Source organism: Megascapheus bottae, chromosome 9 (genome assembly GCF_031878675.1).
Source record: "Megascapheus bottae isolate mThoBot1 chromosome 9, mThoBot2.hap1, whole genome shotgun sequence".
Lineage (NCBI taxonomy): Eukaryota > Metazoa > Chordata > Mammalia > Rodentia > Geomyidae > Megascapheus > Megascapheus bottae.
In genome coordinates, this window is record NC_143517.1 from 38,748,303 (window position 1) to 38,773,788 (window position 25,486).

General features: G+C 44.8%; 1 protein-coding gene and 1 pseudogene across 4 annotated transcripts in view; one reads left to right on the forward strand and one right to left on the reverse strand.

Annotated features, from left to right (window-relative positions):
• Window positions 1-1,118: 1,118 nt before the first annotated feature.
• LOC150059049 (acidic leucine-rich nuclear phosphoprotein 32 family member E pseudogene) lies at window positions 1,119-1,847 on the reverse strand (annotated as a pseudogene).
• A 5,463-nt stretch (window positions 1,848-7,310) lies between these two features.
• Window positions 7,311-25,486, forward strand: part of Matn2 (matrilin 2) — a 124,831-nt gene continuing 106,655 nt past the window's right edge. For 3 of the 4 annotated variants that reach the window (XM_090339117.1, XM_090339119.1, XM_090339120.1), the window contains exon 1: window positions 23,987-24,012. The gene's annotated coding sequence lies outside the window, so the exon portion shown is untranslated. Of the gene's footprint in view, window positions 7,474-23,986; window positions 24,013-25,486 lie in introns of those variants that run through there. The other variant, XM_090339118.1, reaches the window with a different exon arrangement.

Here is a 25,486-nt window from a genome sequence, read left to right on the forward strand (position 1 = left end):
AATTTTCTTATCAATTTAGTTGCAAATATTCTTTTTTTTTTTTTTTGCCAGTCCTGGGCTTGAGCTCAGGGCCGGAGCACTGTCCTTGGACTTTCTCAAGGCTAGAGCTCTACCACTTGAGCTTCAGCACCACTTCTGGCTTTTTTCTATGTATGTGGTACCGAGGAATCGAACCCGGGTCTTCATGCATGCTAGGCAAGCACTTTAACCACTAAGCCAAACTCCCGGCCCCTAGTTGCAAATATTCTTTCAACTGTCTACTATACTCCAATGGGGCACCTGATTATGCTTTAAAACTATAGATAGAAAATGAAAGGTTTTACTCAGAAAAGTTGTAAATACTTTACAAGGTCAGTTTCCAATCATTTGGAAAACCAGTTTAAAAAATTCTCTCATCAATAGGCAATCTGTCTGACTTTTGGACATAGCATAAGTAATTTTTCCTTCTAAAACAAAATATTCCCAGTCACCATAAAACTCATGGACTATATAACTGAATAGAATTTCCCCCAAATCCATGACCTATACTGACTGCTACTGAACTTTTTATTATCCTGATTCTACTTTCCAAAGTATTCAAGTAACAATATGGCCCCCAACTGCTCATAGCCAGAAAAAAATAAGAATCACTGCCTTCAAATTAAAAATCCAAATCTCTTATCAAAGAGACTATTTTCCTTTCATAATAGAGCTGACCGTAATTTTGGTTAATTTATAATTTTAAAACCTTACAAATGAAATGCATAAAACTACACCTGTGTAAAATTGATCGTGTTTTAATTATGGGCTAAAAACATCTAAGACAGTAAGCCTGAATTAGAAAAGATGCCAAATAGATTGCTAGAGAATTGCACAATGGAGGGGTTGAGGGAGTTAATGAAAATTTTTCTCTACATGCAACTTGATCATTAGCAAACTAGTAAATCCTAATTGGAATGATAAGGCAAAAATAGTAAAACCATACTTCTCCTGTAACAAAGTTTACAGATTATGATAAGACAAAAATAGTAAAACCACACTTCTCCTATAACAAAGTTACAGATTATCTTCTTGTAGGGAGAGCTACCATACATGAAAAACAAAGAAGATGTTGCGAGGAAATGGAATTTTAGAATGATCTAGTCATCTTCTCCATCACCCTCGGCATCTCGTTTTCTCTTCTCTCCATGAAAACCTTCTTCTTCCTCCTCTTCTTCCCCTTCTTTAACATAGTCATCATCATCTTCATCCTGAATTTCTTTCATTAAGTATGAAAGACCCACTTCCTCTCTTCTCCCAAGTCTGAATCTGCTTCCTCTTCATCCTCTTCTTCTTCCTCTTCCTCATATCCTTCAAGTAGACCAGTAGTTTCGTCTTCATCCTCACCTTCATCCTCGTCATCTTCCTCTTCCGAGTCTGGTGTGATCAAATCCATCTAAGTATGGGATTTGCTGCAGCAGCTCAAACATACTTTCTCTGTAATCTTCCAGGTTTGTGATCTCACAGTTAAACAAGTCAAGACTTTTCAAGTTTTTAAGATTTTGCAGAGCTTCCACGGTACTGAGATCTTTGATTTTATTTCTACTCGGATTGAGGTAGGTAAGATTCGGACATTTTTCTGCCAGGACTTCCAAACCTCGAAAAATTATATTGTCACCAAGTTCCAACTTTCAAAGTTTATTCAAGCTGGGGAGCTGGGCCAGCGAACTTAATTTCACATTAGCCTTACTCAGAAACTCTAGTTCTTTTAAAGTGTCATTCAGGCCTTCAATTTTCCCATTGACACATAGGCAATTATTAAGGACTAATTCTGTTACCTCCTCCAGGGCTCTGTTCCTTAACTCCAGGCTAATCCGCTTCATCTCCATGTCCTCCTGCTCTTCGGATGCTACTCTCCTCCTTTATCCCTTTTCCACTATCCTCAGCCCTAATTTTTTTTTTTTTAAGATTTGGAAATGAATGAAAAGAAATGCAAATACAATTGCCCGCAACCACCAAATAGGTATAGAGGAGAAAGAAAAGAATAGCAAATGGAGTCCAAGGAGTTAGGACTCTTAACTCTGCCCCCACCTTGTCCACATAGCCGCGCGCAGGCGCACACACACACACACACACACACACACACACACACACACACACACACACACACACACACACACACACACACACACACACACACACACACACACACACACACACCACATGCCACACACTCCCGCAGTTCCTTCCCCTTTAATGGCTGCTCGGAGACTGGCTTTATTTTTTCAAATGTCATTTCTTTCCCAAGAGCTGGTCTTAAACCACTATCCTTTCATATTTGACAGTACAGTTGCAACTCTTTTGAATTACAAACATGTACCACCACACCAGCTTGTTTGTTGAGATGCTGGTTTCACTGACATGTTTGCTGTGGCTGGCCTCAAGCCATAATCCTCCCAATTTCCATTCCTCAAGTAAGTAGGCATTATAGGTAAATTCTAGCATACCTGGCCCTATGTAGTGATTTTGGTGCTATTGAAAATGGAGATGTTTCCTTAATTTCATTTTTAGGTTGTGTTATGAAATATTTTTAAAATACTGGTCTTGCATTCTGAAACCTTGTGTTAGTTTAAATAATATTTTTAATATATGCCTGCATATCAGATCATCTGCAAATATAGTTTTACTTTTTTTTTTTTCTGCCAGTCCTGGGGCTTGAACTCAGGTTTTCCTGGTTAAATGAAGATGAGAGTCTCAAGGACTTTTGTGCTTGGGCTGGCTTTGAACCTTGGCTCTCAGATCTCAGCCTCCTGAATAGCCAAGCATGAGCCACTAGCATCTGTAATCCTAGCTACTGAGGAGGCTGAGATCTGAGAATGACAGTTCAAAGCCAGCCCAGGCACTAAAGACCGAGAGACAGACTCTTTTTTTTTTTTTTTTTGCCAGTCCTGGGCTTGAGCTCAGGCCCTGAGCACTGTCCTTGGACTTTCTCAAGGCTAGAGTTCTACCACTTGAGCCTCAGCACCATCTCCGGCTTTTTTCTATGTATGTGGTACTGAGGAATCAAACCCGGGTCTTCATGCATGCTAGGCAAGCACTCTACCACTAGGCCAAACTCCCAGCCCAAGACTGAGAGACTCTTATCTCCAGTTAACCACCAAAAACCCAGAAGTGGCGCTGTGGCTCAAGGGGTAGGATGGTAACCTTAAGCTGAAGAGCTCAGAGTCAGCATCCAGGCCCAGAGTTCAAGCCCCACTGGGGACGGGGGGCGGGGGGGGGGGCAACTATGGTGTCTAGTCACAGACCACTCTATGTCAGTTCTGAGGTTTAGCTGTCCGTGCTGCTAAGTGACACCACCATAAACACTGGGTCCATTTGATGGCTTTCTATCCAAGAAAATAGATCATGCTCTTAGACTGGGGTATGAAGGCTTTCCCCTGTAACCCTGCACCATTCTTTATAGGTGGCCGCCTTGTGTGATTGCACAAGTGTGCCCAGTCACAGCAGTTGCATGGCTACCCCTAGGACCTTATGGTTCAATTCATGATCACAGAACATTCTGAGTCCTTTTTGAAAAGTCCTTCTGTTAGCCAGGCTCATGCTTGTCAGCCCAACTACCGGGAAGTCAGATACCAGGGAGACTGAAGTCTGGGACCAGACCAGGTAAATAATGTAAGGCTATATGTGAAAAATAAAAAGCAGCTGGAACATGGGATCAAGTGTAGACTGCCTGCCTGGGTAGAGTAGCCCCAGCCTCCACCCCCCAAAAAGAAAATAAAATTTCTTTTTCTCAACTTTTTTTTAAACCACTTCTGGCTTTTTCTGTGTATATGGTATCAAAGAATTGAACCCAGGGTTTTGTGCATGTTAGGCAAGCGCTCTACCACTAGGCCACACTCCCGGCCCCTAAACTGTTTTAACTTATTACAATTTTCTTAATGTTTATTACCCTGTCTTTCCAAGGTGGGATCATATTTCTTTAGAAATCATTTCTACAGGGACACTGTTACTATCTGTTGACCTGCCCTACAGGAACCCCTCCGGACATAGACACTTGTCAGTGTTGGCAGAGTATCCAGAAGGAAGCATTGCTCTTCTAGAAGTTCCTCTATACTAAACTGCAGTAGAAATTCAGCTTCTGCTTTGTCATATTCCTCTCAAATCCCTACCTTAGCAGCTGTAGCAATTGAGCAGCTGACCTTACCTTCTCAGGAGGAAATTTCCTGCCTTTCTACTTAAGGGAGAAGAAGTTTGCCCTCTAGAGGCAATACAGGTGATGAACTTCTGCGCTTTCACAGTTCCACTCACCCATTCAGTGCAAGTTTTGTTTTAGGCTCGCAGGGAGCCAAACTGTGCTTTACTCTTTTCTTCCCTGGCTCTCTCTGTTTCCAGTGTCTTACTTCTGTCCTTATCCAGGCCACATAGCTAGGTCTCAAGAAGAGTTCTAGTGTAAAACAAGAGCTAATGTTTGCAAAGAATGGATGGATGCCTTTCTAAATTCCACATTTGAGGCTTGCCCAGATCATTACCATTCAAAAGACCCTATATGGAAGCAGAACTGAGTTGACCTGCAGCCTGGCTACCAAGTGTAAGAAAAATTCTAAAGACTTTTTAGTTGTAGGAGCTCTCAGCTACTACACACCCTCATTCTTGCTTGCTCATCTACGTGCTCCTATGAGAAGGGAGGATCTTAAGCCTACACTTCTGAACAAAGATCTCTGCAAAGACACTTCCTAGCAGGATTTCTGACAGAAAAGGCTAAGCCTTTTCTCAACAGCTTTCAATACCAACTGACATTCACCCCACTACATAACCCAGGTAACCTAGAACTTGAATACTTACTTGCTCTGACTTCAGTTGTGAGGACAATGAACTTGCTATTGCCCCCAGTTTTTTTGTTTGTTTTTGCTAAAGCTCATTCTCCAAAGCAGAATAGCTCATTTGACCTGTTTGACTTGGCCTCTGTCGTGCCCCATAAAGAAATTTCTTATTTTGAAGATTTCCCATATTATTCCCTGGGGAGAAACACCCATTTTAGTTGGCATACACCAAGAGTCACTGGAATCAGTTATTAAATCACAATTTCCTTAAAATCTTGACAGATTTCCAGATTGCTATTGTTTTCTTGATAAATTGCAGGCTCATGCTGGTGTCTTGGAAGGCGGTAAGTTTCCATAAACTAACTCCCCAGTTCTTAGGGGATTTTCACTGGCTCAGAATGTTCTGTGGGATCCAAGACTTGAGAGCTCAGACATTGGTTGAAGACTGTCCTCTGCTTTCTGATCTCCCTCTCCCTCCTCCCTAAGACATACAGAAGCTCTTTCTGGTCAGTACAAACCAATACACCCTGTGAGCTAGTGTGCCAGAAGGAATGGGGGACCACGAATCCCAGATTCTTGGCATTGTGGTGCCACCGGTGGCCAGGATGTGCTAACCCAATAGTCTTCAACATGTCAGTTGATGAGTCGAATGAATGTTGGTTAGTATCACTCCATCTATTATTCTCCCTCACCTTTCCCAGCCTCACCCATCCTGGCAGGTTTGGCTGGGATTTTAGTTACGAACTCTTAGGAGCTTTTCTGAAGAACTGATTTTTCCCCCCAAGTATTGGGGCTGGAACTCAGGGCCTGGGCACTGTCCTTTGACACTTTTTTTTTTTCCAGTCCTAAGCTTGAGCTCAGGGCCTGAGCATTGTCCTTGGACTTTCCTCAAGGCTAGAGCTCTACCACTTGAGCCTCAGCACCACTTCTGGCTTTGTTCTATGTATGTGATATCAAGGAATCGAACCCGGATCTTCGTGCATGCTAGGCAAGCACTCTCCCACTAGGCCAAACTCCTGGCCTCTCCTTGGACACTTTTTGTTCAAGGCTAGTGCTCTGCCACTTGAGCTACAGTGCCACTTCTGGCTTTTTCTGTGTATGTGGTACTGAGGGCTTTGTGCATGCTAGGGAGCATTCTACCTATAGGCTATGCTCCTGGCCTGAAGAACTGATTTTTTTTTTTTTAGCTAGTCCTGGGCCTTGAACTCAGGGCCTGAGCACTGTCCTTGGGCTTTCTCAAAACTAGAGCTCTACCACTTGAGCCACACCACCACCTCTAGCTTTTTCTATGTATGCAGTTCCAAGGAATCTAACACAGGTCTTTGTGCATGCTATGCAAGCACTCTACCCCTGGGCCAAACTCCTGGCCCAAGAACTTATTTATTTAGTTATGTTTTGCTGGTCCTGGGCTTGAGCTCTGGGCCTGACCGCTGTCCTTAGACTTTCTCAAGGCTAGAGTTCTTCCACCTGAGCCTCAGCACCACTTCTGGCTTTTTTCTATGTATGTGATACCGTGGAATTAAACTACGGTCTTTGTGCATGCTAGGCAAGCACTCTACCACTAGGCCAAACTCTCGGGCCAAGAACTGATTTTTGTATGTGAGATTTATACTGACATACCAGAAACCAACTCTATCATCCAATATGAGTGTTGGTTAATTACAAAATCCAGGCAGCCAGAATCACTTAAACGATCAGCCTCTTGCATATCCTGAGGATTCGATGTTAGTTTTGTTCTTCCTCTGGCTTGTTAAAACATGCACTTTGGGTGTGCTGGGTTAGTGGTTTGGGGCTAAAATTTTGGAGCTTTGTTGAGAGGTGCCTGGCCTGTTGTGGAGATAACCCACTGCCTCATGCCAGCTGGGTGGTGTGGAGACCAGCCCTTCTCCCAGCCCACCTCCCAGCAGTCCTGCCTTCTACATCCCTCCCAGGCCTCTAGGGACCGCACGTAACCAAGCTGTAAACGTCTCAGGTCTTGTCTGAACTAGACTCTCGCCACTCCTTAGCACAGGAATCTTGTCTCTTCTCCATCCTGGCATCCTTGCTCCCCGCCACACCCCGAGGCCTGGTCCCGGGCCAGTGGATGCTCCGTTAATATGAGCTGGGGGAGAACGATGGGGAGATCCGGCACGGCCAGGGTACCTCCTGACACCAATTGTCCCTCCTCTCCCCACTTTATTCCTCAACGTCGTCCTCGATGGATGCTTCCTGCGGGAGATGAAGCCCAAGTTCGGGTTACAGGACTCCCAGGAGACCTCTCCCCATCCCCACTCCCCTACTCCATTCCACGAGCCCCTGCCTCTCCCGGTGCTGCGGAGCCCCTTGTCTCGGTGGGCTGGGAGGCCCACCGGGGAGCGGGACTCGTGGCCAGGGAGCCACGCGGATCTGGGGGCCGCCTGCAGGGTGCGGCCTCGCGGGGCGCCTCCTCCACTCCACGCCTCCCCCATCCCCGAAGAGGACACCCCCCCTTTCCGCCGGCCCGGCGCCGCCCCCCGCGCCCGCCCGCCCTGGCCCCGCGCCCCGCCGGCCGCCGGCAGCGCGGGAGCGCCCTGGGATGGGTCTCGGAGGCGGCGGCGGCAGCAGCTAGGGCGTCTCGGATCCTCGGCCCCCCACGATCGGACCTCCAAGGCCCGCCGCGGCCCCCGGCTGGGCGACGCGGCCAGCGAGGGACCCCGCGGGACAGCGGTAGCTGCAGGTGAGTGTGGGGTCCGTGGCCGGGCGTGGGGAGACCGAACCACGGGGCGAACGGACTCGCGCACGCGGGCGCCCTTCCCGCTCCCAACCTGCGCTCGACCCCGCGGCTTCACGAGGGTCCTGCGTCCCCTCCGAGGCACCGCGGCAGGGGGTCGCTGCGAGAGAGGGCGGCGGGGATCGGGCTTGGCCCCCGGCCCGTGGGCTGGTCTCGCTTCCTACCAGGACGTTCAGGGCTGTGGTCCCCAGAGTGCCCCACGGGGGGGCGCTGTGCCTTGCAGCGGGGACCCCAGGGTCCGGTCCGCATAGACCCTGGGGATGGGGGACTTGTTGAGCGGGAATCCAACTGGTGGGAAATGATCCTCTGTGTCCCTGCCTTCCCCAAGATGGTATTTCAGTGTCAGGGTTATCTGATTTCCTCCTTGGTCTCTGTATCAGCTTCCCTGTATTTTAGAAGGGGGCGGGGAGGGAGAGGAGAGGGAGAGCCATTCTGGTAGAGATGGAGAGGATAGAAAAATGGACATTGGTAGAGTCTCCAGGACTGGGTACACAGGACACATTCTTACTATCAGGACAAACCCAATTAGAAGTTCTGGAAAACACACGACAGTTGTGGCAGTGCCCACCAGCTTATAGGCTGGAATAGGTGCAGTAACCCAGCTACCCATAGCCCCTCAGTTTTCTCATCTGTCTGGTGGGTTGGTGATAGTCACAGGCCTGTGACATGTGACAAAGATAATACCAGGAGCTTCTTAAGGTGAGGTGATGAGTTCCAAAGCAGCAAGGAGTTGGCAGTGAATTCACACATGCATTTACACACACACCCCTGAGGAAGAATACTTCGCATGGCTGCCTGTGCCACAGGTATTTAAGTGGAGTTTTCCATACAAAAGGCTACCCTACCCCTTCAGGGTTCTCCCTGCCTGCTTTCAAACCAAGAGCTTGACAAGCCAGATACCAAGGTGAGTTTCCTCTCTGTCTATGGAGTTTAGCCCCTTAGAAACACCTGTGTAATCTCTACTCAGGAGGCTGAGATCTGAGGGTTACAATTTGAAGCTAGCCTAGGCATTTCTTATCTCCAATAAACGAGCCCCCAAAAGCTGGATGGAGTTGTGGCTGAAGTGGTAGAGCGCTAGCCTTGAGCAAAAAGAAGCTCAAAGACAGTGCCCCGGTCATGAGTTCAGGTTCTAAAACCAGCACCAAAAACAGAAAACAAAAGCAAACTCATGTACCTCTTTACCTCCCAGTTTTCTTTCCACAGTTTTTGTTTTGTTTTGTTTTGCCAGTCCTAAGACTTGGGCCTGGGCACTGTCCCTGAGCTTCTTTTACTTAAGGATAGCACTCTATCATGTGAGCCCCAACACTGCTTCTAGCTTTTTCTGTTTATGTGGGTCTGGGGAATTGAACCCAGGGCTTCAAGCATGCTAGGCAAGCACTCTACCACTAAGCCACATTCCCAGCCCCTTTCCACACTTTTTTTTTTTAATTTGCCAGTCCTGGCACTTGAACTCAAGGCCTGAGCACTGTCCCTGAGTGTTCTCAAGGCTAGCACTCTACCACTTGAGCCACCACACCACTGTGTGTGTGTGTGTGTATGTGTGTGTGTGTGTGTGTGTGTGTGTGTGTGTGTGTGTGTGTGTGTGTTTCAGTCCTAGGGCTTGAACTCAGGGCCTGAACACTGGCCTTGGGCTTTTTCCTCAAGGATAGCACTCTACCACATGAGCCACAGCACCACTTCTGGCTTTTCTATGTATGTGGTACGGAGGAATCGAACCCAGGTCTTCGTGCATGCGAGGCAAGCACTCTATCACTAGGCCTCACTCCTGGCCCAACCCTTTTTATACTTTTATTCCTGCTCACAGAGTTCAGTCTCCCAAGTTGCCAGTTCTAAAAGAAAAGAGCTACAAATTAGGCTTCCAGGGATTTTGACTCTCCGGTGCTGGCCTGAGCTCATCACTGGAGGTACCAGAGTAGAGTGCAAATCTGAAACAGCCTTGGATAATTGTCAGGCCCTATGCTTCCATCAGTTAACACAACTTAGGTCTCTGTCAGTAAAGATGGCTGAAATGAGCTCTGAGATTTAAAGAAAAGGGAAGAAATGTTGCTCTTTGGAAAAACTGAAAAGAAATAAGAAAGCCATTGGAGGACTGGAGAAAATCCCAGTTTCTCTAGAGGCAGTTCTCATGGGTACCTACAAAAAACGCCCAAAATGAAGTTGGGCTGGGGAAAGAAAGGAGAAACACCCAAGTCTAGGAAAAGCAGAATGATGGGCAGTGGCAATGGAGATGGTAAGATTTGCTGCGAGATGCAAAGGCATCTCTGGTTCTTGATCGTTATCATGTACAGTGCTTTGCTAGGGCTTCCGGTCTTCTAGAAGTAGAGCTAAGGAGGGCTTACCCTAATTCCTGCGTGAGTACACATGGAGTGATCCAGGAGGATCAGGAGTGGGGGGAGACGAATGTCCACGGAGAGAGTACAGCCTGTCTTTACTGTTGCTAGGAAACAGTGCCAGGGAGGCCCTTCCAAAAAACCAGTGGCCACTTGGAGCTTCAGCCCATGAGGTCATCCTTGAACTCTGCCATGTGGTTCAGCCACTACTGCCTGAAGGAAGCTCGGAGTCAGGACTGGGAGGAATTCCAGAGGCCTTGGCTGCTGTCAGGAGTTGATGGTAATGCTATGACAGTGACTTTGATGGTGATGAGAGTCTGTAGGAATACTGCCTGAAGCACATTGCTCTCCACCACCTGAAGGAGCTGGGTTCTAGTTACAACTCTCCTAAGGATTGTGAAAAGTGACTTAATTCTGTGCCTGTTTGTCTGTAAACAAGAAATAGGATTTGTGGAAAAAAGCGAGTTACAACCTGTGCCATATTTAAGACAGTGCCCAGTTCAGTAAATAATTATTCTCTATGCTTATTATCACATTGCTTTTGGTTAAATCATTTGTCAGATAGATATGATACTGTCATAAGATTGTTAAGTGTTGGGCTGGGAGTTTGACCAGGTGGTAGTGTTCAATTCCTCGGTGCCACGTACATAGAAAAAAGCCTGAAGTGGTGCTGTGGCCCAAGTGGTAGAGCTCTAGCCTCGAGGAATGCCCAAGGACAGTGCTCAGGGATTGTTGTAAGTGTCCAATGAAATAATGACTGTGACTGTCTCCAACATTGTGTAAGGCTGCCATCCATATTCAGGGGGAGTTGACGGAAACAAATTCTGAACATGAAAGTTAGTGCTTGATTGGTTGAATGACAATTCTTCTGAAGATTGCCTAGAAACCTTGGTTTACCTGTGGTTCTCCCTGCCTGGAATACTCAGTGTTCTTTCAGGTGATGGTGTTAGTTTCCAATGACTACTATAACAAATTGCCGCAAATGTAGTGGCTTAAAATAAGTTTATGATCTTACAGACCTGGTGACTAGAAGTCTGAAATGGGACTCGCTGGGCTGAAAGGAAGTGTGAGCAGACCTGCATGCTCGCTGCAGGCTTCCGGGGAAAACCTGTCCTCTTACGTTTTCTGCCTCAAAAAGCCAACTGTGTTTCTTGGCTCTTGGTCTTTCCATCTTTAAAACCAGTAAAAATGTCTTCCAGCCAGGTGCTGATGGCTCATGCCTGTAATCCTAGCTACCCAGGAGGCTGAGATCTAAGGATGGACCTGGAAAGGAAAGTCCTTGAGATTCTACTTCTTTTTTATTTTTATTTTTTTGGCCAGGCCTGGGATTTGAACTCAGGGCTTGGGCACTGTCCTTGGGCTTTTCCTCAAGGCTAGCCCTCTACCACTTGAACCACAGTACCACTTCAGGCTTTTTTTCTATGTACGTGAGCTATTCAGCTCAAGGCTATTGCTCTACCCCTGGGCCTGGGCATTGTCCATGAGCTCTTCAGCTCAATGCTACCACCCTATCCCTTGAGCCACAGCCCCAGTTCCTGTTTTCTAGTGGTTAATTGAAGGTAAGAATCTCACGAACTTTAGTGCCTGGGCTGGCTTTGAACTGAGATCCTCAGATCTCAGCCTCCTGAGTAGCTAGGATTACAGGCATGAGCCACCGAGCTCTGCTCTGGCTTTTTCTTTTTATGTGGAACTGAGGAATTGAACCCAGGGCTTCCTGCATGCTAGGCCAGAAATCTACAACTAAGCCACATTCCCAGCCCCTTAAGATTCTTATCTCTAGTTAATCACAAAAAGCTGAAAATGAGTCTCTTGCTCATGTGGCAGAGCCTGGCCCAGAGTTCAAGTCCCAGGGCTAGCACCCACTCACAAAACTTTCTTAACCTGCCTCTGTGGGTCTTTCCTTGTCTCCTTCCCCCCCCCCTTTATTTTATTCTTTTCCTTGTCGGTCCTCTCTCTCCTTCCTTCCGGCCCCTTTTCCTCACCCTTGTTACTACCTTCTTCTTACAAAAACCTTTTTATTACATGGAGCCTACCTGGAGAAATCCAGGCTATGTTTCTCACTTCAGAATCTTTAGTTCAGTCACCTCAACAAAATCCTTTTGTGAGCCCCAGCCTTCTTCAAACTCAGAAGCTGTTCTTAACTATACTTTTTATACTTCCTCCCTTTCTTTGATTTGCCTTGACTTTTATCCCCAGCCTCTCAGGATAGGCTTTTTCTCCATCACCAGCATTTGTTAATTTTTCCAGCCCAGAAGTTTCTAGCTTGCTCTCCATTTCCAGTGGAATACAAATCCAAAATGTCTCTAACTCATGGTAAGAAAACCTCTACCTAAGGGTGTTTGACGCCCCTGACATTCACCACAGAGGGTCTGTATTAGTTTCCTACTGCTGCTGTAACAAGTTATGTTAGAATAACATAAATTTACAGTGTCAAAGTCATAGAGAGCAGAATTCTCAGATGATTCTCATACTGGGGAAAAAATCAAAGTGTTGGAAGGCTGGAGCCTCTAGAGGCTCAAGGGGAGAAATCATTTCCTTTCTGTTTCCATCTTTTCACAGGCGTGATCTGTTTTTCTGCCAAGGGCCATTTGGATATGTATAACATTATTATGGGCCTTACAAAATTATCAGCACAGGCAGACAGCAACAGGCAGCTCGTGAGAGAAGTATATGAGAAGCATAACCTACATGCCTTGTCCTAAACCAAGTAATTTGGGGGTCTTATAGGGCCTACAGGCCAGATGTTCCCCACTTCCTGTAAGCTGCTTTTGTCATTTGTGTGTTGACATTAACAGCAGGCTGCTGTTAATAATAATGTTACCTGTCACCCCCTGGTCTCTATTTTTTAAATTAAATTAAATTTAATTTTTGTACTGGCCCTGGGATTGTGGGATTGAACACAGGGCCTATGAGTTGACCCTGAACATTTTTTTTTTTTTTTTGCCAGTGCTGGGGCTTGAATTCTATGTATGTGGTACTGAGAAATTGAACCTGTGTCTTTGTGCGTACTAGGCAAGCACTCTACCACTGGGTTAAACTCCAGGCCCCTTATTTCCCTGTTTTTTTTTGTTGTTGTTGTTGTTTTTGTTTTTTGTTTTTTTGCTAGTCCTGGGCTTGAGCTCAGGGCCTGAGCACTGTCCTTGGACTTTTTCAAGGCTAGAGCTCTACCACTTGAGCCTCAGCACCACTTACAGCTTTTTTCTATGTATGTGGTACCGAGGAATCGAACCCGGGTCTTTATGCATGCTAGGCAAGCACTCTACCACTAGGCCAAACTCCTGGCTATTTCCCTGTTTTTTTTTTTTTTTTTTTTTTTCTTTTTGTTGTTGTTGTTGGTTGTGGGGCTTGAACTCTGGGTCTGGGAGTTGTCCCTGAGCTCTTCAGTCCAAGGCTACTGCCCTACCCCTTGAGCAACAGTGCCACTTTTGGTTTTCTAATTGGAGATAAAAGTCTTTCGGACTTTAGTGCTTGGGCTGGCTTTGAACTAAGATCCTCAGATCTCAGCCTCCAGAGTAGTTAGGATTACAGGTATGAGACACTGCACTCAGCTTCTTAGCTCCCTGTTTTAAAGAAGACTTAGGAGGTTATCTGGTTAGCAACCTTAATTCCTTTTGCCACATAGCCCCACATTTCCAAGTTTTAGGAATTAGGCCATGGAATGGCTATAGTCATTCTTCAGAAGACCATTATTCTGCATATCCCAGGGTCTGAGTATGTTTCATGCACTCTCATCTTTTTTTTTTAATTGTATTTTATTGTTGGGGATAAGGTTACATTTGTCAGGTAGTGGGAACATTACTTCTTGAATATTGATACTCCTCATGTTTTTCTCCCACTTTCTCTCCCCCCAGTTCATACAGTCTGATACTTATTAACTATCCCCTTCCAGGATATGCACAATGGCCCATTTAACAGAAAGGTCATGGGAAACTTTCTCCAAAGCAAGTTTCTCAGTTCTGACCACTCTTTTGCTTGCTCCATGACAGGCTCTGAGAATGGAGAGCTCTGTTAACTAAGTTTTCCCTCATAAGAACATATAAAAAGATGCATAAATCATAGGGACTAGCTCAGTGGAGTTTTACAAATTGAACATTCATGTAACTGCTTCCTGGGTCTGACTCCATATGCTCCTCTTTGACCCCCAAAGTATGTACCTTTGAAGGTAATTTTTTTGCCAGTCCTGGGACTTGAATTCAGGGCCTGAGCACTGTCCTTGGGTTTTCTCAAGACTAGAGCTCCATCCCTTGAGCCACAGTACATTTTGCCTTTTTCTATGTATGTGGTACCAAGGAATCGAACCTGGGTCTTTGTTCATGCTAGGCAAGCACCCTAAAACTAGGCCACACTCCCTGCCCTTGATGGTACTTTTATCTTCTGTCATTATAGATTAGTTTTGCTTCTTTGTTTTTCTTTTGTTGTTTGAGTATTGGGATTTGAACACACGGCCTGGTGGTTGGGAAGCAGATATTTTTCTCTTTGAACTATGCTCTCAAGCCCTTTTTTGCTGTACTACTTTTTGAAATAGATTCTCATATTTTGCCTTGGACTTCATCTTCTTATTTATGGTTCCTCTGTCACTAAGATAACAGTGGGAGCCATTCCCAACATTTTATTGGTTGACTTGGGATCTGGTGAAGCTTTTTGCCTGGGCTTGGTGTTGAACTGTAATATTCCCAATGCCAGCTTTACAAGTAGCTAGTGTTATAGGTTTGGGCCACCATGCTTGGCTCAGTTTTGCTGGTTTTCTTTTTTTCAGTCTTGGGATTTGAAGGGCCTGCAACTGTCCCTGAGCTATTTTTGCTCAAGGCTAGCACTCTACCACTTGAGCCACAGCACCACTTCTAGCCTTTTTTGTTTGTGTGTTATTGAACCTAGGGCATCATGTATTCTAAGCAAGCAATCTACTACTAAGTCACATTTCTAGCCTCAGTTGTGCTGAATTTTTTTTGGTGGGGGGGGAATCATGGGACTTGAACTCTGGGCGTGGTCTCTGTCCCTGAGCTCTTTAGCTTAAGGCTACTACCCTACCCCTTGAGCCACAGCCCCAGTTCCCATTTTCTAGTGATTAATTGGAGATAAGGGTCTCATGGTTTTTTGTGCTTGGGCTGGCTTTGAACCAAGATCCTCAGATCTCAACCTCCTGACTAGCTAAGATTGCAGGCATAAGCAACCGCACCCGGCTTTGTGCTGATCTTTAACATGGGTTTATAAAAATTGAAATATGCACACAGCCCAGAGTCTTCAGTACCCAACTATAGCCACTTTTTTAATTCCTATGATTGTAGATTCATTTTTATTCAATATTATGTTAATTAATTTATCATATTGTGTGTGAAGTGGTAACTTGCCCTTTTTTATTGCTACATACTATCCCTTATATCTTTTGTGTTTAAGGGTCATTTAGATTGCTCCCATTCATAGTTCATCTTTAAAGATGACAACCTATCCATACTTGATTTAACTAGAATAAATGAAGAGACATTGTGTGGAGCAACAGGGATGGAGCACTGATTCTGAGGTGTTTGTGTGTGTGTGTGTGTGTGTGTGTGTGGTGTCTAGATTCACTCCTTTCACTCCTGTTGGGAAGTGGAAGTCACTGAGAGTTTCTAAGCAGGAGAATAGTAAGGTAGTGAGGAACAATTTAGCCCTGGTATCAGATGGTACCACGGGATAGACCTGGACAAAGTCAATTAGTGTAAGTCCACCTGCACATTGCAGAAAAGATCCAAGAGTAGATGTTTAAAGAAGCCAGTTTAGGACCAGGAGTTTGGCCTAGTGGTGGAGTGCCCGCCTAGCATGCAGGAAGACACAGGCTCTATTCCTCAGTACCACGTACATAGAAAACAGCTGGAAGTGGTGCTGAGACTCAAGTGGTAGAGCTCTAGCCTTGAGAAAGTCCAAGGACAGTGCTCAGGCCCTGAGCTCAAGCTCAGGTCTGGCAAAAAAAAAAAAAAAAAAAAAAAAGGCAGTTTATCTGGGTGTGGTAGCTTATGACAGTAGCTACTCAGGTGGTGAGAGCTGAGGATTTCAGTACAACGGCAACTCTGGCAGAAAACTCTATGAGACTTTTATTTGCTGTCAGCTAGTAAAATGATGGAAGTAAATATGTGGCTCAGGCGATAGAGTTTCAGCCTTGTGTGAGAATTTTAAGCAAAAGCATGAGGCCTTGAGTTCAGGCTCTAGCTTCCCTACATGGGAAGGGAGGAAGGAAAGAGAAGGGAAGGGAAAGGAAAGGAAGGAAAGAAAGAAAGAAGAGAAGAGAAAAAAATGAAAAAAAAAAGAAGCTTATTTGATTCTATTTCTTTTTTCCTTTCTTTTCTTTTTTTTCCCCCCTACCAGTCCTAGGGCTTGTAATCAGGGCCTACACACAGTCCTTGGGCTTTCTCAAGGATAGAACTCTACCACTTGAACCACAGTACCACTTTTGTTTTTTTTTTTTTTTTATGTACGTGGTACAGAGGATTCAAACCCAGGTCTTCATGCATGCTAGGCAAGCACTCTACCACTAGGTCAAATTCCAGGCCCCCCGCTCTTCTTTTGTTCAAGGCAACAGTGTGAGCACAGTGCCACTTCTTGCTTTTTTTTTTTTCAGAGTAGTTTATTGAAGGTAGGAGTCTCATGTACTTTCCTGCCTAGGCTGGATTTGAATTGGGATTCTCAGATCTTAGCCTCCTGAGTAGCTAGGATTACAGGCATGAGCCACCAACTCCTGGTGTTGGCTTCTGTTTCTGTGATACCGCATGGTTGAAGACAGCTGCTAAGTCTGTAGCCACCGTGTCCACATTCCAGAAGTTAGGAAGAAATAAGATAGGAAGGTCACCACCAGCAGACCCCTAACCTTAAGGAAACTTGCCCTTCTCCACTGACTGGCCAGCACTTAGTCCCTTGCCAGGGATGAGAGAAGGACTGAGATTACTTTCATTGTGGCATATTACATGAACACTTGGAAATGGGGGTTCTGGTGCTAAAGAAGAAGGGCAAAAAGGACTGGCTGTCTCTGCCAAGGCCTTTGCAGTCTCTCTGGTGTGAATCAGAGCCAGGTCTGTGGGAGATCTGGCATGGAAAGGGACAGAGAGATATCACTGGCACACTGGGTCCAGTGTGTGACTGGTGAAGGGAAAAGATATGGGAGGCCTAGCACTGGTGGCTCATGCCTGTAATCCTAGCTACTCGAGGGGCTGAGATGTGAGGAACCTCAGCCTCGGCAGGAAAATCCATGCCAGTCGTGGGGCTAGAACTCAAGGGCCTCTGAGCACTGTCAAAAAGTGCTATATCCCAAACAATTTAGAAGGGAGGTGCCGCAAGGCAGGATCTTTTGTGCTAATCCGAGATCAGTGTCAGGGAAGACAGACATTTGAAAACATGTTTTTATAAAATAAGAAGTGTTACTTCCAGATTGATACATTTTACAATGTAAGCTGTTTAAATATGTATGTGACTAAACTGACACATTATCATAAGTAAACGTTTGGTAGTTCACGCATATTCTCCAAAAATTCCATATTCAAGCTGGAGCTAGTGGCTTAAGCCTGTAATCGTAGCTATTCAGAAAGCTGAGATCTGAGGGTTGTGGTTCAAAGCTAGCCCAGGTAGGAAAGTCAATGAGGCCCTTACCTCCAGTTAACAGTGCTTTTTTTTTTTTTTTTTTTTTTGCCAGTTCTGGGGCTTGAACTCAGCGCCTGGGTACCGTCGTTGGGCTTTCTCAAGGCTCTACTACTTGAGCCACAGAATCACTTCTGGCTTTTTCTATGTATGTAGTATGGAGGAATCAAACCCAAGGCTTTGTTCATGCTAGGCAAACACTCTACCACTAGGCCACGCTCCCAGTCCCATTTTTTTTTTTAAGTGAAATTTTTTTTAAAGTAAGGGTTCCCTTGTGACTTCTTGGATTTGGGTCACCAGTTCTAGGGACTAGAAAGCTCTTGGTCTCACTAGGGAAAGAATTCATGGAGGACACAGGGTAGATTTTATCAGGAGCAGATTTATCACTGAAAAGCACAACCAGAATATGCTGTCCAAATGGGATGCTCAAGCGGACCACAAGCTTTTATTGTGGTGTGTAGATATGGGGGTGGTTATTCTTAGAAAAAATGGTCAATGGGTCACCAACTTCTGTGTGTCCTCAAGTCCTTCCATACATCAGGCAGAGGAGTTCTTGACTTTGAATGGTCAGCCCAGAGGGACTGTCATTTTCCATGGGGATTTCGGCTCAGTAAATCCCATTTGTGTGTCACAGGTTGTGTTGTTAATGTCAGGAATCCAGGATATGATTCCTCACCAGCATCCAAAGCCATCCTTCTGAGCCATCAGGTTGCCTAACTCCTTGCCCCACACCTCTCTTGTTTCCATTAGAGAAGTGGGGACCCTTCTATTAGAGTCACTTTCATGCAGACAAGTAAAGTATGTAGAGGTTATTGGTTTGAATTTTGTTTTGTCACTTCCTGATCTCCACATTTTCTGATTTTCTCAAAACTTACAAAGTTTGGCATCCAGCACAGGGGGGACCTGGTGGTAGGTGACATGGTATAATCCAAAGGAGCAGTGCACACATTAACAAGGAAAATTGTGGAAGAACAGACAACAAACCCGTTGCAGAAAAGTAAGCCCTTAGGAAAACTGAAATGCGTATGATCAAAGCATTGTGAACTGAATGCTGTCTTAATTAATAGGGGATGGAGACATTGCAGGCCAACAGAGCAGCTGGACAAAGGCACCAGTTTTTGAAAACAAAACAAAATCTGAGCTCCAGCAGGGAGCCTTAAGTGGAAGTGGGGAAGCATTATGTTGGAGAGGAGGGTGGTGGTCAAACACATAAGCCTTGAATGGTAATGTTGATAGAGGGACACAGATTCTAGCTGGAAGGACAGGGACGGCATGTAAAGGAGGGCAGTTCCTGGAGGAGTGTGGATACCCAGGGAGGAATAGAGAGGGCTATGGCATTGACGTCACCATAGGAACTGTCCCGGGTCTAACTGGGGGATGTGCCCAGGGATAGGAAGGGAGAGTTTGTGTCCTCTTGGAGGTGGTAACAATGCAGAGCACACCTGGAGACTGGCTCTACATTGCTGGTGTGCACGTGTATGGCCTTGACCACGAAAGGACTTGCAAGACAGACTGTACTGGAAAGCTGACCTTTTTTATTTTTCCTGGCTGGCTGACTGCCTGAGAGGCAGGCAGCAGGGGTAGAATCTTGGTTTTGCTAGTTCACTTTTTATGTCTTTCTATCTGTGAATCTTAGTGGCTGGAAGTCACCCACCAAGTCCATAAAAGCAGGACTTTACATACTTCTAGGCAACAAATGAGATGCTAGAAACTGCCAAGATCAGTCTGGCCCCTCATAGGCACTTATTGTCTGAGTAGGCCTCTTTCAAGGTAGAACAGTCTTATTGCCCAGTGGTCTGGATTGAGAAACACTGCTTCCAGGTCATGCCTCTTATTTCACAGCTAATTAGATCCCAGAAAGTTCTGCCATCTATGTTGAGTTCACAGCGCCCACTATTGGCCACGGAATGATCCTATTTGTTGATTTCCAACAATGATGTGTAGAAGAGTCCATTGCTGACAGGCTTGGGACAGTTTCCTCTCTCTTCCCCAGCTCTCTTGTAACGCTAAATGAAAAGACTCATTGTGCCACAGGGTGGAAAGAATCTGCTAATACAAAAGTCAAAGCCTTTGCATTATTTATTGAATTAACCTCTATTTCTCAGCACAACAATTCTCAAATATTCATAGATGAGAAAAGAGCTATTTTCAACTGTCATTTCATTTTCCACTAAGATATGGCTCCTGTTCTTCCAGGGCTAACAGCTGTATAGGCCAAACAAGAAACTATCACTGACAAGGGTACTGATTTATTTTCTCTAGTTCCCCAACCACTGGGTGCTACACACACACACACACACACACACACTCACACACACACACACACACACACACACGTCTGTATCTTGTCTGATACCATACTGGTTTTATGTTAGTCTCCCTCCTTTCTTTCAAGTCCTGGAGTTTGAAATGAGGATCTAGGTTCTGTCCTTAAGCTTTTTTTTTTTTTTTTTTTTGCCAGTCCTGGGGTTAAGTTCAGGACCTGAGCATTGTCCTTGGGTTTTCTCAAGGCCAGAACTCTACTTTCAGCTTTTTTTTCCCCTATGTATATGGTACTGAGGAATCGAACCCCGGTCTCCGTGCATGCTAAGCAAGCACTCTATCACTAGCCCAAACTCCCAGCCCATGTCCTTAAGCTTTTGTGCTCAAGGTTAGTGCTCTATTACTTGAGCCACAGCTTCTGGCGTTTGTTAATTGGAGATAAGAATCTCACAGACTTTCCTGCCTGAACTGGCTTTGAACCATGGTTCTCAGAGCTCAACCTCCTAAGCAGCTGTGCTCACAGGTGTGAATCATTGGCACTTGGTTTATTTCTTTACATATAACAGCATTTTTTTTTTTGCCAGTCCTGGGCTTGAGCTCAGGGCCTGAGCACTGTCTTGGACTTTCTCAAGGCTAGAGCTGTACCACTTGAGCCTCAGCACACTTCCAGCTTTTTTGTATGTATGTGGTACCAAGGAATCGAACCCGGGTCTTCGCGCATGCTAGGCAAGCACTTTAACCACTAGGCCAAACTCCTGGCCCTGACATTTAACTTACAGAGTTTTGACAGTATGTATCTTCACTGTAATCATAACATAATATTCTCCATCACCTCCTGAGTGTTTGCCATGCTGTGAAGACATAGTGGATCTTTTCCCACTTTTAGTTCCCTGAACCATAGATCTGCTCATCATGTCATGCTCTTTTTTTATTGTAATTAATAAAAGGATTACATGATATTTGCCAGATAGAAGGTGCATTAATTCACATACATTGATACCCTTTCACATGTCTTGGTACCCATTACCCTGCCCCCACCCCCCCATGTCATGCTCTTTTGCACTTTACTGAATAACTAGATTTGTTTACTAGGTAAGGTATCTACTTCTGCTTGTTCTCATTTAGCACAATTAAGATTCATGCAGTAGAATAGTAATAGTTGAAGAGGATTCCATCATATGGCTATACCATAATTTTTCTATCAGTTTGTCAGTATGTGGGCATTTGGGTTGATTTGGGGTTTCAGCGTTTACAAATACAGCTTCTGGATGCAAGTCTCTGTGTATGTGCTATCTTTTTTTTTCTTCCAGCCCTGGGGCTTGAACTCTGGGCCTGGGCACTGTCCTTGGATACTTTTTTTTTTTTGTCAGTCGTGAGGCTTGAACTCTAGGCCTGGGTGCTGTCCCTGAGCTCTTCAGCTCAAGGCTACTGCCACCCTCGGTCTGGGTATAGCCTGTTCTACCCCTTGAACCACAGCCCTCTTCCATTCTTCTTTTTTTCATATATTCTTTATTGTAATTAATAGAAGGGTTACATTATATTCACCAGATAGAAGGTGCATTACTTCACAAACATTGATACACTTCCATTCTTCTAGTGGTTAATTGGAGTTAAGAGTCTCACAGATTTGCTGAGCTCAGTGGCTCATGCCTTTAATCCTAGCTACTCAGGAGGCTGAGATCTGAGGATCAAGGTTCAAAGCCAGCCCGGGCACAAAAGGACCTGAGACACTTATCTCCAATTACCCTCTAGAAAAATGGGAAGTGAGGCTTAGCTCAAGGGAAGGGCAGTACCCTTGAGCTGAATAGCTCAGGGACAACACCTAGGTCCAGGGGTAGGGCGCCCAGGTCCAGGGGTAGGGCAGTAGCCTTGAGCTGAAGAGCTCAGGGACAGTACCCACGCTGAGTTCAAGCCCCATGACCCACAAAAAAATAAATAAAAAGAGTCTCACAGACTTTAATGCCCAGGCTGGCTTTGAACTGAGATCCTCAGATCTCAGCCTCCTGAGTAGCTAGGATTACAGGTGTGAGCCACCTTGCGGCTTCCTTGGATACTTTTTCTCAAGGCTAGCACTTGCCACTTGAGCCACAGCTTTTTCCTGGGGGCTTTGTGCATGCTAGGGGAGCTCTCTACCACTAGGGTGTTTCCAGCCCTGTGCTGCCTTATCTTGGATAAATACCTAGGGTGGAGGCTGCAAATGGGGACTGAAGTAGGGGTGAGACTCAAAGCATGGGTGGTCCTGGCATGCAGGGACAGCTGGGCACTCTGCTGCATCATTAGGTGAAAATATGTTTAACTTCATAGACATGGACAAATTCTTTTCCAAAGAGACTGCACCATCTCAAATTCTTAGCAGCGGTGTCTGAGAATTCTAGCGTCTTCACATTCCTGTCAACACTGGATGAGTTGGCCCAAGTGTTTTTTTTTGTCATTACTATGCTAGTAGATTCATGGATTTTTTTTGCTGTGAGCATGCATGTATGCATGCACGTAAGCACTCTACGACTTGAATCATCATACCCACAGTCCCCTTTTATTTGAGGCAGAGTCCCTGTAATTTTCCCCAACTGATCTCAAACTCAAGGTCTTTGTTTTTTTAACCTCCTGAGTAGCTGAGATTACCGGCACACCAACCTTGTGGGTTTAGTTTATAATTTTTCTCTCTCCTTTTTTTTTTGGCAGGGGTTGGTTTTGGAACTTGAATTTGGAGCCTGGGCACTGTCCCTGAGCTCTTTTGCTCAAGACTAGTGCTCTACCACTATAGAGTCGCTTTCCTGCCCATGCTGGCTTTGAACTGCCATCCTCAAATCTTAGCCTGCTGAGTAGCTATTACTGGTGTGAGTCACCAAATGTTCTTTTGAACATTTCTGTGTATGTATGTGTGTGTGAGCCAAGCCCCACTTCCCATTTTCTACAGATTAATTGTAGAGAAGGGACTCAGGTCCTTTTGTGCCCTGGCTGGCTTTGAACCTTGATCCTTGATCCTCAGATCTCAGCCTCTGAGTAGCTAGGATTACAGGCCTGAGCCACTGTGCCCAGCTCTAAGTATTTTCTTTAAAAATCCAAGTTTAGTATGAATATAAAAATATTTGATAAATAATTTGTAAATATTTTAGAGAAATTTGTGATTTGACATCCTGCTGCCTTTTGAAAAGGGAAAACTTTATTTATTTATTTATTGTCAGTTGTGGGGTTTGAACTGGGGGTCTGGGGCCTGTTTTTGAGCTCTTTCAATCAAGACTTAGAGTTCCACCTCTTAAGCCACATAGCTCCTTTTCAGCTTTTTTTTTTTTTTTTTGGATTATAAGGCTTGAACTCAGCCTGGGCACTGTCCCTGAGCTCTTCAGCTCAAGGCTACCACCCTACCCTTGAGCCAAGCCCCACTTCCATTTTCTAGTGGTTAATTGAAGATAAGAGTCTCAGGTCCTTTTGTGCCCGGGCTGGCTTTGAACCTTGATCCTCAGATCTCAGCCTCCTGAGTAGCTAGGATTACAGGCACGAGTCATCGTACCCGGCCACTTTCAGCTTTTTTGGTGGTTAATTCCTCCTGAGCTGGCTTTGAACTGCTATCCTGAGTTCTCAGCCTTCTGAGTAGCTAGGATTACAAGCATGAGCTACTGGCACCCAACCTAACGTATCTTTAAATGACTTGTTTATCCTAGTTATATTAAGTATTTATAAGCAGACATAAAGATTACTGTATATGAAAGAGCTGGCTATACAGCATTAGTGCATACTTTCTACTACTTGTTTTAAATAGGGAATGATCATAAGAATAACAATATCAGACAGCTAGCACTTTGTTAGTACTTATTACATGCCAAGCAGTATATGTGAAATATATCGGACAATTTCTCTTACCCCAATTTAAAGACAGGCGACTGAGAGAGAGACAAATGAATGTTCTCCCCACTGTTAGACATCTAGAATCGTTTGGTTTTACTCATTTTTACCTCTCTTATCCTTCTCTCATGTCCAGTAATTTTTATTTATCAGCTGACTTGGCAATGTGAACACTTCTTAAAATCCACAGTAAACACAGCCTCATGCAGTGTGTTTGTTTTTTAGAAATAGTAATTATGCATATCATATTTAAAATGTTCAGGTGCTAATGTGTCAGGAAGGAAACAAGACTTGAATGTGCTTGGATGCATTTTGAAATAATAAATGTGAACTTTGTATTTACCCAGTTTAGAGGAAAAGGAACAGCATTGCGAAAATTAATCCCGTGTGAATGGTAACACCCAGTGTCAACATTCAATTAGGTGATAAATACCAAGAAGGCTTGAAAGTAAGTGATGGGTTTCAAGCTTAGAAGAGGCAAAATCTCCTTAATGTTTTTTCTTGTCTTAGAGGAGTCAAAGTGAATGCTATGCAGAGAGACCAGTCTGATGTATGGTTATTTAAAGGAGGTGTCATTATTGAGATGTGCACCAGTGAACCCTCTGTGAGCCCTATGACCTTAGACAAATTACATCTCTGCGTTACCGGAAGAAATAAATCAATACTATGATTTGGCCCAGTGCCTTACACATACTAAGTGCTGAATAAATGTTCACTACTTTTAATATAATTTTAATACATAATAAAAAATGAGCCGCTTTACACAGCTAGGGAGTGGGAATTCGTACTGGGAGAGGTGGCAGGCTATTTTATCACTGGTCAGCTCCTGAAAGCAATTTGTTGACGTTTACTGAACTATTTTGGATTTTTGTTTGGTGTTTTTCTTTTTAAACACTCTACTTCAACTTAATCAGTTTTTTTTAAAAAACAATTTTTTTTTTGTTGTTTCAGGAATTGGTCTTTGCCCTGACACCCCTGTCTCTGCTCCTTGTCCCTCTGGCCTCTTACAGTAAAGTAGCTCTGGCCTTTCATGAAGGCCAGACTAGTTACCTAATTTGACTTTCTGCTAATTGAATTCTCTGTTAATTCAGGCATTGGCAACCTGACTTGGCCACCCTGGGCTTGAATCTTGCTGTGACTTGTTCACTGTGCATGACCTTGAATAAGCTAGTTCACTTGTTTGGGCCTTCTGGGAATATAGAAGGCCTATTAGGTAACTGAGTGAGCTAATACATATAAAGCGCTTAGCGCAGTGCCTGGAATGTGTCCTCCATCTAGGACAAAGGCCAGGCTCTTAACCACTGTGTCAAACTCCCTTTAATAAATGTACGTGGGAGGCAGTGGGAAAATGGTTCACTGTGTCGCTACACATGAATTTCTTTTGCGTCATCTGCTACTAATAGACTGAAGGAATATAATTACCTCTAATTCTTTTTTGTTTGTTTGTTTGTTTTTTAGTCTGTTGATTGGTTGTGAGACTTGAACTCTGGGCCTGGGCGCTATCCCTGAGCTCTTCAGCTCAAGTTTACCACCCTACCCCTTGGCCTGGGTGTTGTTGCTAAGCTCTTCTGCACAAGGCTACTGCCCTACCCCTTGAGCCACATCACCACTTCCGGTTTTCTGGTGATAATTTGGAGATGTCTCCAATTTAGGACTTTAGTGCCTGGGCTGGTTTTGAACCAAGACCCTCAGATCTCAGCCTCCTGAGTAGCTAGGAAAACAGGCATGAGCCACCTCACCCAGCTTATTGCCTATAATTCGAAGGTAACAGTTTTTTTTTTCTTTCAAATTCAAGATGTACAATATGACAATGCCTTAATAATCTTCATGCTAAAAACTTGAAGATTTTTGTTGTTTGTTGTCGGATACTTGTAGTTCATGCCTGTAATCTTACTCAGGAAGCTGAGATCTGGAGGATCTGC